At 38.4% G+C, this 19,108-nt stretch overlaps 1 long non-coding RNA gene across 1 annotated transcript in view; it reads left to right on the top strand.

The window, feature by feature from the left end:
* The window catches only part of LOC131984762 (uncharacterized), a 101,819-nt gene extending 83,014 nt beyond the window's left edge, over window positions 1-18,805 (top strand). The window contains exon 4 of the long non-coding RNA XR_009395593.1: window positions 18,201-18,805. This is a non-coding gene — a long non-coding RNA (uncharacterized LOC131984762). The remainder of the gene's footprint in view (window positions 1-18,200) is intronic.
* Window positions 18,806-19,108: the final 303 nt, after the last annotated feature.

Here is a 19,108-nt window from a genome sequence, read left to right as displayed (position 1 = left end):
TTGCTTCACTAATGATTGCGAATGTGATTTGAATCTACAAGTGTGGGTCACTTGTGTTTCTCTCCATTCTATGCCTCTCATTGCACTTACACCGACAGATCTGGTGTAAAGCTGCTTCTTCTCATCTGAATAAATTGCTTTTCTCATCCATCATGGTTCATTAGCAAGCATTCTTTGCCTCCCCCGGCTCTCAGCACTTGATTACAATGGTTCTTTCTGCCTACACATTCCTATAAAGGCATACCACTGAGCTGTAAACACAACCTGTCCCCATTCTCCAAAATAAACACAATCTGTGGCACATTTTATATTTAGCATCTATGATATTTCCCCAGAGCAGTATGCAATGAGAAAGCAGCTCATGGATCCACAAAACACAAGGACGTACCTCACGATGGACCTTTTAATTACAGAAAATCTTTTGAAATTGATGATGGTTGCAATCCAATTTCATTTCAAATAATGGAAAAAAAATAAAGATTAAAGTAATACTGGAGCTCTTGCAGTTCAAATACAGCAGCAGACAGAAAATCTCTTCATAACCAGTATTACTTTTGGTCGTTATATCCAGTGGAGAGGGTGGCTGGTGCTGCAGTGTAATAATAACCGGTGTTGCAATTTATGAAATGCAGCTTTTCATTTGAGCTCCTCCGGCAATTAAATGCTACTGCAGCAATACCACTTCTAAAGCAAGACATAGCTTATATTATGGCTTTATGTCCCTCTTCCTCCCCTCATTTGTATAGTTGGGTGGTTAAATGGTTAATGACAAAATCCTTAGAGGCATTTATCTGGAGATCTAGTGACTGGGGATCAGGGGGTTCAATACCTTGAGCAGCTTACCATGCACTCTGATCTCCTGGTTGAGAGTGATAAGAAATGTTTCCCTTAGGCTATAACCGCAGTATCACATTATTATTCATTAAGAAAAAGATATTTAGAATATATCCATTTGTCATAAAAGGCTCTAAATTTGCTTAAACCCAGACAAAAAAGATATAGAATTGACGTCAGTGACACCAATCTCAAGCTTCTATTTAACTGTTTTGCTGTGTTTCCTTGCACCAACCTTAGGTGGCACTAATACCCTGCTTATGAATTCTCTATCCCTTATTTTCTTGATGATTCCTTTTTGTGTCTCAGTGCCTGTAGTAACCCAGCTTCAGATGCATGTTGCTATAAAAACTGAAACTCAGGAGCAGCCGAGTGAAAACCTTTTTATACTGACCAGCAGCAGCGGAGGACTGAGTGGCTAATAGTCATAGTCAGTCAAGTCATTTTCAAGACAGCACTATCTATCCTAGATCGATTGTTAATTCACCAGATTTGCTCTGAACGATCATTTGACCTTAAATACAGCATGTAACTATGAAAACCCCAAATTATCTTTGTGTTAGAGTTTTTTTTTTTTAAAGACCTATAGTCACACCCCAATATACTGTATAAGAATTACAACTCTGCCACAGCACACACAGATGACTGACACTTTGATATGATTGACTAAATTGCTTTCAGTCTGTGTAATATTTTTGCATATCTCTCTAATAAGATGTACAGACGAATCGATGCTGTGCAAGATTCAGAGTGCAGTTAAAAGGTAAACCGAGGCTATATGTGCTGCAGGCATACAGTTGCATTTACATTCTAATCCCATACACTGACATTTGCACAAGAAATTAATCATGCATACAGACAGCCATGCATATTCACAAAACCACCAGGGATCCATTCCCAGGGAGTCCTCAACATACAGGCAAGATGCACACTCAAAGACCAGGCAAGATAATCACACGCGCACACACACACACACACACACACACAAACACACACACACACGCTCACACGCTCACACACTCACAGTCAATTACTCAAGTGCACTTTATGTCAGTGCCTATGAGGCAAAGATAAAATGTTGAACATAGCCATTCCCTGTGTTCCTAGATGTTATTAAGACCAGATTGTGATCATGTTTTTCAGACCTTTAACACCCTAGGTGTTGCCAAGAGGCAATATTGAACATTTATTGTCAAACATAAACATAATTATTCAGCTTAATATGATTAAATGATAACAGGATTATTCCCCTCTTTGCCTTGCCATAACAACAATATAAGAACAGAGAAAAGGTTAGCGAAATGTGACTCAACTTTTACCTTTTTGTTGCCATGATCCTGAAATAATATTCATCAAATAAAAGTGTTACTCCACAAAATGTCAATTTTCTTTCATTTTACTGGTGTTTGGTTGGAAAAAAAAAACATTGAGGCAACAACTACTTTGCAATAACCTAAAAATTACATAATTTTACTATTTTTCTATAATGCACTGTTTAACACAAACATGCTGACTAGCACATACCTGTTCTCCTTAATTAATTGCCAGAGGCTTTGGACATGTCTTATGTTGTTTTCCTACATAAGAGGCACTTCACATGGGGTAGCTGAGCTAGCCCACATAGCCGCCTCTCGAGCCAAGTACATTTAAAATACAATTATTAAACTATAATATGCAGCCAATTGGCTTAGTAATGATATATGACAGCAGTAACTGAGAAGTTTCTATGTCATCCAAAAATCCACAATTATATTTATTTCTCAATTACTCAGTGCCTCTAAAATCACCGTATTTGCAGCAGCATGTGGGGCTTTCTTTCAGACAAAGGAGACACAATTCGCAAAATAAATATGCAATTGCCATAGTAGCATCTCAGTGGAATGAGTTGAGGAGCTATGAAGGGGTTATGTAAGGTTTGTGCTGGAATATCGCACATATGCCGATGTGTGCAAGAGTGAAAAAGATACCACTTTACATAAAAACCTTTTCACAACACACTGGAAAAACTACAATTAACATAAACATTGCTATACACTAAATGTTCGTATTTATTTTTGATCTCCTCAAGTATAATGCCTAATAGTAGTGATATCAGAAGGCTTTGTTAGTCAGTCATAACCCATAAGAACCCATGGTGACACCCGTGTAACAAACACTTTAAATCTTCTAGAATTTCCCATATTCAGCTTTATGCTTCACCATAACTCATTAAAGTGACAGATACTCAACACCCTGGTGTGGTGGTCATGTGACTTTGACAAGAAGTGACTTCTCCAAAAGGTGGCTGTGACTGGAGGCAGAAATGTGAAAAAGTAGCTAATTTCAAAAAGCTTATTTTTTGTTACTAGGCTAAGTTTAAACCCATTTAACAATTCTAATCCGTTAATAGGGTTTCCTGTATTGCATTTAACTTGTTCTGACCATATTTCCTGAACAAATTAAAGTCACAATTTTGATATATGTTATGGAGATGCAAACAAAATGGCAAATGGTTATTTGTTTTTATTTATTATTGATTTATTCTTATTTTGTTACTTAAAAACAAATCTGAAAAATAAAATATTGTTAAACAGCACTATTAATGTCACAATTCTGATATATGTTGTGGAGATGCAGAGAAAAGGGCAAATTTGTATTTCTGTAAGCAGAAAATGTGTCTAGTTTCTACATTTTAAAATAAGAAATATCATAAACATAAATGCCATAAACGCCCAATGTATCATTTATATGTCACATCACAGATCTTTGACATTTAGGGGTAGAATAAAAAAAAAAAAACATAATAAATGTGTTCTATGTGGTCCACTTGGTCTGTGGTAAATCCTCCATAATTTTGCTTTAAGGATTACTGGATCTGGGTTCTTATGGGATAAAATTTGAATAATGTTTGTTTTCAGACACAATCCTCTGTTGATTGTGGTTTAATTTTTCATTGTGATGGAAGAGGTTGATGAATAAAGTTTTGAGAAGATATATACTTTATCAATAATAAATCACATTGTCTCAATCATTTCATGGAAAGAGGTAATATATATATAGATATAGATAGATAGATAGATATAGATATAGATATAGATATAGATATAGATATAGATATAGATATATTGTACCCTGTAGATGTACACAGTTTTACAATCTTGCTATATAATAGGCTTTGTGTCCAATAGGAGTGCAACTTACATGAAACAAATGAGAAGGAAGTGAGAAGGACTGGAGGGAGTCCACCTCCAGCAGCACACTCCTGCTGAGTCTGGCATTTAATTAACAGACAGAGTGTGTTCTGCTCTTAGTGCTGGCACCAACCAAAAAGTCACATCTCAAAAAGGGCATATAGCCTGTGAGTCATTACATATTAGTTATACTCACCTGCTTTGAAAGTTTCTGACTCCTGAGGTCGGGGCACCAGAGAGGCTCACTTGATCCTGTAGCAGACTGTTTACTTTGCATTATTGTGTCCTGTCTTTGTGCATTTCAATCCTTTAATTGTTTTGTATTTGTTTCTTCATACACATTGATTACTTTGTGTAAATTGAACTGAATTGAGTGGAACAATGCATCAGACAGAACAGGACATGACAATCGATACATCTCTTGCATACTCCAATACTTAATCATGACACACTATGGCACCGGGTACTGTGTTGCTTTATAGTAATACCTGCATAGAACATGGTGCCTTTCCTTATTATAGATGCTTGATAATGCCTCAAAATAAATGTCTTCATGATTCATCTGTCTGTCTTTCTGCCTCTCTGAATATTAACACATATAATATGTATATTGTTGTTGCAGTTGTGCAGTTCGGCCACTAAGTGTAGCTGTAAGTCCACGGTTGAGTCCAGCAAGGTACAACGCATACACTCTGAAAGCCACAGTTATCATCAGAGATGTGTTTGGTCAGAAATATAATAAAAAAATGAGCTGTTATAAATGCTACAGTAATTCCTCAGTCCTACTTTATATTCACACATCTAAACATCTGTGAAACCAAATCAAAGATTCTCACCGAGTCACTGAGCTGCTCCACCTTATAAGATGGGGGATAAATGCCTTCAGGGATGTAGTGCACCAAACATCTCTGAGGGGGCACAGTTTCACTCAAACATCCATTAGGAATATCAATACTGGACATATAGACAATAAAACTGAATGTGGGATTTGTCAGTTGGATATTTTAATTGGGTATTTCTAAAGAAATATGCAAGAAAAAAGTTGTATTGGAGAGCTGATGAATACAAAATATGCAAGCTAGCTTGATTTTGCATCAGTATATCGTTACAAAAATGGACCTTAATAGCAGTTTGTACAGCAGTATTAGATGGGTCTTTTTAGGAGCAAGGGATAACTCACAAGCACCCCTCACTGTGACAAACCTCCTGTAGAGCATATATGTGCAGGTGACTGCAAAAGGCTTTTCATTGTCCTGTTTGTTCTCATTTCTGTGGATACAAGAACTTGTAAGAAGGATATTATTTGCAGCATGCATTTTTTTGTATATCTGTGGATATATCTGAAGAACCTTGGCACACTGCTATGAGAAAAATGTTAATTATTCACATGGCTACATGATTTTAAGACCAAAACATGTCAGATCTTAAGATCTTATACTATCAATTACTAGCAATGTCAAAAAGTCATCACAATTAAAATCACATTCAAGTTTCAAAGTGTTCTTGATATGCCAAACAAGTTGTTTTATTTATTCAGTTTCATTTGATCATTTTTATTGTTGCACTGCAGAGTGTCACTGCTGGATTTCTTGTTTTTGTCTCACAAATAGTCTGCAAATGATTTATATACTGAAAGGTACTGTAATGCATATAACATATACACTATATAATTTTAATGTCTCTCAAATTTCTTGTAATTTTGAGCTTATTTGTATTCATTCCATCCAAAGAGTTCTTTGTCGGTCCTCTTCGGTGTTGCTGTCACATGTGAATATCTGGGATCAATAAAATGTATCTAAATCTTCACATTTCAAATACTATTAAAAATTGATAGTTTAATCTACGGTGTAGTAGAGCATCGTATTTTATCAGTTGTCCATATGTTTTGGAGACAAAATCTTACCTTATTGAGCAACTATGGCTGTCAAGTCAATGTAAAAAAAAAATTAAATAAAAAAAACCCCAATATTTTCCTCCGTATTTAGTGGAATATAAGTATAAAATGAACATACTCAAGTAAAGTACCTGGATATTGGACTAATGGTTGATTATTAGTTACTTTATAACAATACTCAGATTCTCTGTTGTGTTTTATATCTGTGTATATACTTTGGGAAAATACACAATTTCAAATACACACTGTGCAAAAAGAGAGAATAATTAAGTCTAACATTACACATTTACATGTGGGGTTTTTTTAAAGCAGTGAATTAGCCAGACACACAGGAGAAGACTGAGATGAGGACGCGGGGGACGGAGTACGGAAACACTGTGTTTACTTTGCTTGATCAGACAGCCATATAGTCATTTAGTCGCTCCCTAATTGCTGAGTAATCGTCTGATTGTAACCATTCGCTGCCTGCAATCTGTGTTAGCAAGCAAATACTTTAATCAGGTTTATATCAAACAGTTGCCTGTAAAAACATGACATTTACAACAGAGCGCTATAAAGCTGTGTAAGCCAATCAATAAGCACACACGCACACACGCAAACAAGCACAATGCATGATTTAATGTCAGCTTCTCTGCATGGAGCCGAGCCAAGCAGCAACACAACACAGCCGCTAACTCTTCTCTCCGTCTCTCCATCTCTTCTTTCTCCTTCCGTGTGTCTCTCGTTTCATTTCCCTAAATGTGAGAAATATTTATATCTGAATGTCAAGTGTGAGAAGGAGGTCTGAGTGTCACATTTATTTATGATGACAGTTGATTAAAATGAAGGGCTTTTTGAAAATAATTGATATAAATTGTTATTTGTGAACTTTTTTGTTAACATATTATATAATTCATTTGAAAAGCCGTGGGAACATAAGCAAACATTTTTCAAACAGTGTTAAACATTTATCTGTATGAGATCAGAGTACATAAGAGGGTTGAGAAAAAAATAGCATAATGGCATATAGCCTTAGCAACAATGCAAACCATTTATGGGTATGCATTTGTTTCTTATATATTTTCTTATTGTACAATTTGTTTTTGAATGAGGGCAAAATAAAAAAAAAAAAATTAAAAAAAGTAGTGAGCCCATTCTCAGCACCCACAGTGTAAATGCCACATATTGTTTTACAAAAATAAACTTGTTTCAAAGTGGAAAATAACCACAAGACGTAATGTGTCACAGTGCATAGTGTAGTTTGAAGTAGAGTGCTCAAACTTGTGGAAAGTAGTGCTGTGTTAGATGCTGAATCCCAAAAAATAAAGAATATAATAATAATAATAATCAAGCTGATCAGGGTTGCAAGGTGTCAAACTATTGTATTAGATGCTTAAAATTATCATAATTTTAGGAACATTATTGTTCAAGCTTCATAACCTTGAGAACAAAATGTGCTAAATATCTAATTTTATGTATATATATTGAAAATTTGGTGTGCCGACAGTTCTACTCACATTATTTGTTTTATTAAGCTGACGTAGTCACATGTCACGTTCATCAGAGTGTTACTGCCTGGAAAAAGGTCACAAGAGAACAGATGTGTAAATCCAGATGTAGGATACATGTTTTGCTCTCCTGAGACACTTGAGAGTAAAACCAACTACTAATTGTAAGCATCACAAAGTTATCGTACATTATGGCACTTTTGGCATCATTGATCGTACAGTGGGCCAAATGTTCGTACAAATAGGATAATTATCGTATACCCCGCAACACTGATGCTGTACAGCTACAGAAGATGATTTTGCACTTGTATAATTACATGCTTGTCATAATGAAATTCATCCAAGCAGAGCTCCTTAAGCATGAATCATCTTTTTAGTATATGAAACTACATCCTGCTGCTAATTATCCCTGACAGCTCACAACTGGAGGCTGCTGGGTGCATGTGTTCATTGGTGTTTTCCATGTTGGCCATTGAACACATCCGCTGGAGCCATTTTAGATTGAAGCACTTCTCAGTGGTATAGCTGTACAGTGAGTAGGGGGGAGGATGTCTCTGACCAGTTTAACCAGCCGTTTGTTAGATCGTAAACCACTTTTTTTGTCACCATCAGCCCCCTTTTTAATGCCAACACTTCCCACCACCAATTAGTCTTGAATAGCCTGTTGTTGTGTATTTCTGTGGCTGTATTCATGCACCACTTTAGTATACTCCACATACATATATGCTATTATATTATTGACTGACACGGCATTAAGGCTCCCTGGATTACCAATCAATCATGTGTTTCAGTCTGTTTGACAAACAGCAGCTCCTTTCATGTCATTAACTTTCCCTGCTGGTTATTGGATCAGCAAACACACTGTAGTGTGCATATTCCGCTTGAGCACCATCATAAAATCATACACTTAGTCTTCAACCCACGGATGACTCAACCTATCAGGTAAAACACGGCATTGTAAAGTTGTGTGGGTCTAAATCAGTGCTTTATGGTGGTAAAACATTGGACGTATTGCTTTTCTGTCTGTCTATTTCTGCATCTTTATCTTTTGTCTGCCAACAGAGTCCTGCAGCTGCATAATGGGGCGCTGGTCAATGTATACATCTGTTTTCTTTGTTTCCTTCTTCATTTTCTGATCGATTGTCTGCTTCTACTTTATACAGTAGGTCTTTGCTAGTAACCAGCTGTGGAACAGGTCAAACATCAATCACCATGTTGGATGGTTCAGGTTGCATGAGCTCTAACTAGCTTTTAATAAGCGTTCATTCTGACTGTTCCTTTACTAACTACATTTCATTTATCTTGAAAATTAAAATTTTATTTTTTATATTTATTTTGTAAAAAATATATGCATATGCATTGAAAAGACAGGCTTTTAGATTTTTCACTTAACAGGTGATTTTTACAGAAATTAAACACATATTTTGGGGTTTTTTATATGATTGGATTTAAAAAAAAAAAATTGTAGGTTTGTTCTTCACTTAACCAATCTTTATAGAATGGTGCAATCTTATCTAGATTGATGTATAATAAATGCACATAGCAAATCTGTATCTAATTTAAAAAAGAAATTCATTGGGAATCAGCCATGCTTATTATTACGCTCTTGAACATGGAGGCGAGCCAAAACTTTAGTCAGACATGTTTAATTTAGAGTTCATCACTTCTGATGTTTGAAATGATAATATATATATATACAATGTGTTTACCCCACTATATTTGTGAGGAACAAATATCACAAACACTGAACCTGGTGTTCTCAACTCTAATGAAGCATCCACGCTCTGGCATTTTTCATACCGTGTGTGTTTGAGTTTAAAATGCTGCCTGCACCCAGTTTTAGCAGTTTGGGGAAAATCTAAAATTGTGCTTACATGAAAAACTTTGAGAGATATGTAAGAATTCTCACATTTAAACGTAAATTGCCTATTAAGGATAAAACAAAGTTTTGCAAACCTGTAATGGCACTGACAACACAACCTCACAGAAGTCCTGACGTTTAAAGGCACAGAATATCTCAGTATGAGCTGTTTGTATTTCTCCATGGAATGAGCATTTTGATACTTTCACAATATTCATATCCCAACTGTCCTGCTTTATATTTTTAAAATGACATGGAAATCTCTATTTTTACTCTTTGAAAGTCATACATTTTGACTTGTGCTCACTCTTATTCCTGATTTGAATACGTCAATCGGGGTGGAAAAACAATTCTGAAGTTTTTGAGTGTAAACTTGGACAGCTTTCACCCCAGTTTAACTTTCCTCGTCACAGTTGCTTCTCTTTAATTTCTGCAGTTTTGCTAAAACTGTGAATAAAGCAGAGAGGGGGTAAAAAAAACAACAACACTCTGACACTCTAGATGGTAGATACATCTCCCATTGTAAAATAAATAAATAAATAAATAGATTTTTTTTTTAAAGAAAAGAAAACGCCTCCCGGTGTAAATGCTGCAATTTGCCTCTCAGCTGGTGGAGGCAGCTTTGACAACGGCTAAACAGCTCTGAGGCACAAAAACAATCAATACAGATTCTCTGCTCCATCCCGAGCCCACCTGCTCTCTGCTCCGAGTCCCACACAGGGAGGCAACCCCCACCCCTACCTCCACCATCACAATCACTGTACAAAGACACACACACATATGCAAACACACACACAGCCTCCCTCTGTCACATACCAGAGTTTTAATCATTCCAAACATGACAGTGAAGAAACGCTTCACCTGGTGGAAACTGTCGTTGTGTGTCACCTTCTCTATTGTACATTAATAACTGATTTCTTCACCTCCATATACACCAGGCTGATGCTTGAGTCTTTCAGTATGCACACTAGGTGGTCCCTCTGTTCCCAGCCTCGCTGTCTTTCATTGCTCCAGTTATTTGTGTGTGTTACTCCCGATCAACGCCCACTTCGAGGATTACAGAGCAGCTCGCCATCAGACAATCAACCAGGCGCCATGACACGCACAGATTCCTCCCTCGCAGTTAGGCTATACACTTTGACTCCTCTTTTTCATATTGCAGTGTTGTTGATGCACCCATGTTCATACTCAAGGTCCATTTGATGCATGTGTCAGGCGTGAGGTGGAGGTTTAACTGATTACATCAAACTCCAGTGTGGTAAAAGAGCACAAAGGTGTCAATCTGGGCCCTGTGATGGGAGATCAGTGGAACAGTAATGCAATGGTAGTGAGTTATTAAATGAATAAAGAGGCAGAGCTGCCGAAGAGTATTGATTTTTCACAGCTCCCTGAGGCTCCGAGGGCTTTCAAGGCAGGGGAAGGACACACACACACACACACACACATAGTCACGGACACACATGTATGCACACATATACAGACACACATACAGACAGAGAGAGAAAGGTTTAAGACTGAAAGGATAATGGCCCCAGCAGTTGCAGTCTCACTTAAAACACAGTTTGGGCTCTCAAGGTTTCCCACCAGTCACCGATCGCCCGATAAAAGGACTCATTCGGAACCAGCCGGGTTTTGTTCTCTTTTGCCCGCCTCAGCTGTAATGCATGCACTCAACGTTTTGCACAATGCAAGCCACACTCGCACACAAGGTTTAGGGGAAGCAGAGAAGCAATATCTGCTTCCCTCGCCACCTGGGGCTCTGCGTAGGGGAAGAAGAAATCTGTTAAAAACCTCTTAATCATAAAAAGATGAAGTGTAATAGGTTTAACAAAAGCTCCGGTGTGATGAATGGCCTTATCTGATTAAGCTGAGCGATTTACCCTGAAGGTGAATGAATACCAGGAGAACCCGCTCTTCAATCAGAGTATCGGAATACTATTTCGCTTTGCTAATTCTCAAAAAATACACATTATTGGTGTATTTCGCCTATATGCCACAAATCAATGATTTGCCTAATCCTGCTCATAATAAGGCGCGAGCACGCATGGCTAAGTCTTAAGTGCCTCAAGTTGCTCTCTGCAGTCATGTCGGTGGACCACACTGGAAATACACAAACGGCAGCTTCTTTGTGTGTCATCTTGATGAATGCCCCGGGCATTTTCACAGAGTGCAAATGTGAGAAAGCTGAGATCCATCTTGATTTCATGAGTCCATCGGAGTCCATAAAGGGGAGGGTCAATGTCCATCTGTTAGCTTGACGTGACACAAAAGGAAAGACAGACCACTGACCTCATACTTGCACTGTGTGTGTGTGTGTGCGTGTGTGTGTGTGTGTGTGTGTGTTTCTACATAGATCCGGAGACATATCTCCCCTCCTCTCTGTTTTCTTTACCTACATATTCTTGTAAAGGCGTAACAATCCCTCCCTCAGCATCCACAGACATTCAGAGTGATTCAGCCTTTGTAATGAGTCCTGAAGGGCCTCTTGATTGCAGGAACATGAAAAAGATGCTGGCAATTGCTGGCGTCTTGTCTCTATTAGATGTTGGAGCTCTGTCTTATTGATAAAAACCTTTTCTCAATAATGGCCCTAATGTAGTTTCTTTCTTCGTTGCCAATGACAGCAGGTGCACACAGGTCTCTCCACAACTCTTGCGTCTTTGTACTTTGATGGGTGACAGAAATGCATGTATTCATTTACTGATACTATGAGGACAAAACCCTGCTGAAATCCTGTAAAAGAAGGATCCTTACTCCTCTTTTCCTTCTGAGGCAATTAACGCTTTTGTAAGTGGCTTACAGGCTAAACAATTGCTTTCTGTTTTGGCCTCCGCTGGATGTATTTTGTGTGAGTTTAAGGCTGAGAGAGGACTCTGATGATGAGGCTTTAATGGAGTGTCATTCAGGTGAGAACAGAAGACAGAGCAGGCAGACACGTTTCTGATATGATGAGTCTTATAAAGTTGAATTAGCCCAAAAGAATAATCTCACTTCAAGAGCTGAATGTCACTGATGTTGTTAGCTCAGGATTTGAAACCACTTTGTGTTGTGGTGTGACCATGAGTGATAAAACTGTTTTGTATTTCAGCCGTGCGCTGGATGGAATTTCAACTATTTACACTTCACACTTGCCGGCAAACAGAAAATAACGATGTACAGAATCGTATGTGGGATCTATAGGAGCGGAAAGCATCAAGACAGACAGATGCAAATCAGGACGATGAGGATACAGAGAGACAAATAGACGGCGGCTGTAGGACAGACAAAAATCCCAGTTGCACTCGGCTGGCTGAGCACATTCCCACCATTCAGACTGCAGGGAAATCAATAGTTTTCTTCTCCACATACAGATGAATTTTTCCAGGGTGGACGCGTGTTCTGCTGAAAGATTCTGTACATTTGCAAGGAGAAAGGCCTGTTAAACCTTGAACGATGAATGAAGAACAACAGAAGCACTTTGAGCCCTGAGCATGCATTTCTATGAAATGATTTTGACAATCTGATGAAGTGTATATCTTCTCAATGTGTTTTTCATTAATGTCTTCCAAACATATCACAATGAAAATGAAACTACAATTAACAGAGGATTGTGTCTAAAAACAAAGTTATTCCAACTTTATGGGCGACTGTGTACATGCAGATTCACACCGCAGTATTAAAACATAAATTCAACAAATCTAAACATTTTCACCAAATCAAGACATCTCCTATTAGTTTCTTTATTCAGCATTATCTTATAGTGTATTTATCAACAAACTTTTCAATAACTTCAATTGTTTTTCAGGCAGAAATAACAAATATTTCCTGGTTCCAGATTCTCACATGTGAAGATATCTCCTTAATATATGGTAGTAAATGCAACAGATTTGGGTTTTGGACTGTTGGTTAAATAAAAACTGATTTCTCTTTAGGTTCTGCAGCGCTACACATGAGTTGTACAACTACTCAGACACTCAGGACATTTTCCTTCCAAGCGTCTACCATTAAAACTAAATATGAACTTTTGCTTTTTGACAAATATTAATTAGAATACTGTACAAAGAGCTTGTTTTTGTTCATATACACGCTGGATTCTGAATTTAATGCATTCTGTTCCTAATCATGTTTTACACAGCGTGCCAACGTTTTTAAATTCAGGGTTCCTTTGGATATTTCAGTTACTGTTTTAATGGTTTAATTCAAAGCAAACTCTGCATTTAAGCAGAATGATCAGAAAGCAGACAGGTCAGGGTTTGACTGTTTTGCAGCCTAACTTTGACATTAAGGAAATGTCCATTTGTCCAGCATCCTTACAAACAGCCTCACAGCACAACACTGACTAACTGTGATTTAGCCAGATTTCTCTCACAGCCTAGAGGAGACTTCTCAGTCTTGACTGAGCCACTAGCCGCTGCCAGCATGTATTGCTTTGTTGTTCAGACAGTAATTACAGACAACAGAGCAAGTTGTATCCACAGGTGCTGTATATCTAACAACACAGAGGAATTAATGCAGTTAGCGTGGGCCGCTGTAGCACTGTCTCCTGCTGAGAGTGAAACCCAACAGGCCTTTAATGCAGAGTGGAGCTGTGAGGAGTGCCAGCCTACGGTGAGCTGATTCAATCCTCCCCTCCTGCCTGTTTTAACACAGGATCCTTTAATGCAGGCCTAACAACATTTGGGGAGTATTTTTAAACAAAATGAAATTGCTGAGGCGCCACCTCCGTCTGCCCTGGTGTGGCGTGGGATACAGTTCCCCCAGCCGAGCGGGCTCAGAGAGGCTGCAGGAATTTAAACTCCTACTAATGAAGATGGGGGAGTGCTGTTTCTCCGCTATAGGATTACATTGTCATACAGCACTATATGGCGGGGGGTTTCATTCAGTGTGGCACAAAGACACAAGCATGGGCGTGCCTCAAGGATTTATTCAAATATGAAGTAGCATCTTATCACAATTTGACTGACGCAATAAGTCAAGTTGAAGTGCCATGATTTGTTTTCCTGATAGTTTTTCTACAGTGTGCCCTCAAAGTTATAGGGTGACCTCTGCACCCATCTGTAGTCTGTTTCTGTGTTTGACTCCCTTTGCACGCATGTTTCATGCACATGCATGTCCTATACGTGTGTGTGTGCGCCTCACGTCTGGGTGTGTGTCGTCTCATGTCGTGGCAGCTGTAGCCTCTGAATGTTTGATGTGGCCACTGGTGTGAGGAGAGGATCTGGAGTCTTGAGGTCAAGAGGGTGTGCTTTGACATACTGAGGAGAGAGAAGGAAAGACGAGGGGGACTCCTTGATGTTTGTCCTGTCGATAGCTCTGCTCAGGGGAATATTCCGTCTCTGTGTGTGCGGGGCTTCCATCTTACCGGGCTACAGTTTGTCTGTGTGGCCTGCTGATATGCGGTGGCTTAGCCCTTAAACTGCTGGTGTTTGGTGTCTTGAATAGTTCAGTAGTTGGAGTGCAGAACCAGCAGAGTCAGAAGGAGGTCGTTTCTTGTCAGAGCCACTGTTTGTTTAGTTGTTTTAATGAAATAGAGATATAGGATAATACCTATCCCCATCATTCTAAATTTGGTCAACCTGAACCAGAGCAAGATTCTTCTATATAATAAATACAAAATAAACTATTTATCCCTCGAGCCATCAGCCTATATATATTGCAGCTTGATTGACAGGTCTTTTCCCTGGTCACTTGCTCTTTTATATCTATTTTTTATGGTTGATAATTGACTAAATTGATTTGTATGTGATTTTATTATTTGTTTAATATCAATGTGATTTATGTGTTTTTTGTTGTGTAATGTTTTTACTGTGGTGTCCTTACAGATTTCCCTATGTGGAATAATAAAGTCAATCTGAATCTGAATGTCACCACATATGTCAAATCCGGGGGTTCAAATGAATGTTACATATGCTTGTGCAATATATGACAGTTGGCCATTTGTCACAGTGCGTTGATGGTAAAAACATAGCAGTTCTGGGCAGGTAGCCCAGTGAAAGCTGCGATGTGCCAGGTTTGTTTTTGCAGCAGTGTCACACAGGGGGAACTACTGTATGGCTCTATAGGCTCCTCTGGGTGACACTGTTGTCACCCAGTTTCACAGATATCCCCCAGGTGATGTCATAGCACACACACCCACACCCATGTGGGTGTGTGTGCTATGTTTTTATTATAAGTACTATTGTTTTTATTTTATTGGGTTTTTTTTCTAATTTGTATTTCTTGATACCTCTTTTATTTAAATGAATTGATGGTATTTATGAAACATGATAATGCAGTAGACGGGGGGTCACGTGACAGTTGGATCGCATTTAGTGCAAAATTGTTATCGTTCATAAGTGTGGATGCTCACATTGTTATTCTTATAGATATCAATATAGTTATAGTTCTAAGTGTGGACAACCTGGATTTGAAACTACATGTGTACTTTAAATCAGTCGGCTGTGAAGGCTCTGTTTCGATTTAAACCCATATTGACTTCTGGAAAGCAGGGGATGGATTTACACATGGTTTGGGGGTGGGTGAAAGCTTTGCAAAATTCTCAGTTATTGGATTCAGTTTTGAAAAATATATATATATATATATATATATATATATATGCTGTATAAAAATAAATAAATAAATAAATAAAATAATTGATCTAAAATGGTCAGCATGCTCACCCACACAGAGCTGCACTGACCAGAGTATTTGCCAAGACAAAAATTTCTTTAGACATCTCAATGTCCTTTTCTGCATGTGGTGTGAAAAACCAATTCTCTCAACACAGAGTCAAAGTATCATTCAATATTAGTAACGCGCCAACCACTTATCAACCACTCAATACGGTTACTGATCATTTCCCCATGCTGCTTTCTTGAGAGGATGTTCAGGTGTGTGTTTGTGTGTGTGTGTGTGTGTGTGTGTGTGTGTGTGTGTGTGTGCCTTTGTGTAAAGACAGCAAGTGAGAGAGAGGAAGGGGAAGAGGTGTAGTAATCCATTAAACAGTCCCTCCATCTACGGATTAGGTTAGGCCATCAGGAGATGGCTCCTTCACTCTAGAGAGGGCCGAGGTGTGGGTCAAGCATTTAGTAATAAGCTCAACTGTCCTATACTGACATGTTACCAAGGTTACCAGGCTGACCCTGTCCTAACAACACCTCTCCAAGTTCCTGCATTACACAGGATGCTGGTGACACTTGTGCATGTCCATACACACACACACACACACACACAGGGACCATAACACATTCCCCCACTACTGTAACTCTATCTTTCTACATTTCCTCTTCCCAGATTTTCCTAAATTCTTGGGCTTATCCCAACAAGACCCTATCCGTCCTCTCGTGGGATGACGGTACAGTTTCATTTAGCCTTTTTGACACTCAGCAAAATAAAAAACCTTCAACTTAAGAGCACTGCCAGAGGTCAGTTTAGGTGTCCGATATCAAGCGTGGCATAATTGCAGGGTCATCTCTCTTCTGGATGGTCAGAGGGACTCTAGCCTCGACCACTAGCCTCGGTGACCAGCGATCGCAGCATTGAGGCCCCGCAGAATGCTGATGCACCATTTGTCTGAGGCATGTTCTGGTCCACATGATGGATGACATGCGCTGATGCACAGGCTCTAAGTGATTGGGGAAGATTGAAGACACCCAATTCACTTACAGTAGCTCTGCTCTCCATTCCATAACCAGGCAATCAGAGCAATGGGCACGTGTAAAATGTACAAGTATGTGCTGGATATAGCAGACCTGCATAACCTGGAGTATTGTTGCTGCACTTATTGTTGAGCTTCACTCTGCAGCTCTGCTGTGCCATCAGACTCGTGGATTGAGTTTAGGTTGGAAAACATACCGTATTATTGTCTTGCCTCACAATAAAGTTTTTCTTTCTGCTACAAGTGGACTTAAGAACTCTTCAGACTATTTCCCTTGAAGTTGTGCTGAACAAAAGGACACACAATTGATTTGACATGGTATTACTCACTGTGTACATAAATTGATACAGAATGGCTGTTAGAGTAACATATAGCCTACTAAAACAAGCTTGAGTTAAACACATATTCACCCAGATTTTCCAACACTTCCTTGTAACTTAACAACAATAGGTTGTTTGCCAATAACTCTCTTGTGGCTCTTTATACGTCCTCACCTGACTCCCGGACTCCAGAACAAACAATATGGCTCATAATAAGCTACTTGCACAGACAACCTATATACTGTTTATCCTGGGTATCCAAGGTTAACATGTGCACTTTAAAAAAAACACTTTGTGATAGAAAGTTAAGAGAGAAATATCACTTTTTTGTAACAATCAAAATAAAATAAATTCCTATAAAATGTACTAAATGTAATGAGCCCCAAGACAACATAGCACTACACTTTTTATCTAACTACTTCCCTATAACTACCACTAAACTAATCTGTATTTTTTTACTATATAAATGTAATGATTTTTCAATATACATAAAATTAAAATGTAAAAATATGTCCATATTTAATAGTCTTAACATTACTAATTCAAGCAATCATTTAATATCAGAAAACAATAATAATGTAGGATTAATCTTAGATTTAATGTTTGTCTCTGGGTGTTAAAGACCTGTTTATTTCTTTCTCAGGAGGAGTAGGTTACAATTATGTTGTTTACATTTACCTGTTTTATTTTATCTGCTGTTTTAGCTGCATGCTTTTCCTTCATATGGAGCCCCACCCCTGTCTACACGACCATATTTCCTGTCTCCAGCTCTTTAATGAGGAAACATATGCTGAGATGGGCACATCCTGAATCAAGAGCTACAATATGTTATGCATCCTGCTGCATTACAACAACAAAAAGATGAAAAAGTATTGATCATTATGTAGCAGGTCTCATACTTTGAAGAGTGCAGGATAATCACCTATATTTGGTTGTTTTTCTCTTTAGGCTCCATTCACACACTGGATGTGATTGTCCCTGAATGTCCTTGATGATTTTGTCATTGATTTTCTCCACAGCGCCGGACTGATTTCCTTTTGATGAGCCACTGAGTAATTCCAGTTTATATGTGTCGGCTTAGGATGATGTGGCACGGCCGTCTATTCATGAACATTTCCTGGAAAACTTTTAAAAGATCTCAGAACCATTGCATTTTTTTGTTCAGTATCTTCAGATATTTAAAATTGCTTTTAAAAGTTTCAGGAGAATGAGTTAAAAGTTGTGACAGAGTCCTGACACTACCTTATTCCACAATCGAACTGTTGTGCCTTTTTTATTTTCTCCCCGATGTGCAAGCTCTCCGAAGGCCACTGTTGAATGTTTTAATCCTTCCTTTAGAGTGTTGAATGTGAATGTCATTGAATGTCCTTCATGAATTTGTCATTGATTTTTTCTTTTCCATAAAGCAGTTTTCCTCAGGCTATGTGCCAACCTCAGCCACAGGTAGCTGGTTCAAACAGGGGCCAGTTAAATGAAAACTGCATTTGAATTTTTTTTGTTGTCAGATAATCCTTATAAAAAATGTAACAGCCATAGTATAAATCATTTTTATTGGGTGCATCCAAAAAATATATATAATTGTATATATAAGTATAATGTTTTTAATTATGTGAAAATGGAGAGACTTAACTGGCCTTGTTTTAGAAAATAAAAAAATGGTGAATAATTAAAAAAAAAAAAGTTACTTTTGGTGGTTTTGCGGTAAAACGAGGAAAAGGGGGATGAAGAAAAGAAGGACGGTGTGAAAGAGCGATCAGTGTATTTTTAGCTGCATATCTGTCACACGTCTTTCTGCCTTTGATGGCTGGTGTCCATCAGATCTCTGGAGCGTGTCGGCCTCAGCCTTGAAGCTACATTGGGGAGATGCACACACACACACACACACACACACACTCCTCATAGGTGAATGATGTGGCCAAAACAAGTG

This window comes from Centropristis striata, chromosome 2 (genome assembly GCF_030273125.1).
Source record: "Centropristis striata isolate RG_2023a ecotype Rhode Island chromosome 2, C.striata_1.0, whole genome shotgun sequence".
Classification (NCBI taxonomy): Eukaryota; Metazoa; Chordata; class Actinopteri; order Perciformes; family Serranidae; genus Centropristis; species Centropristis striata.
This window is presented reverse-complemented; position numbering and strand designations above follow the sequence as displayed.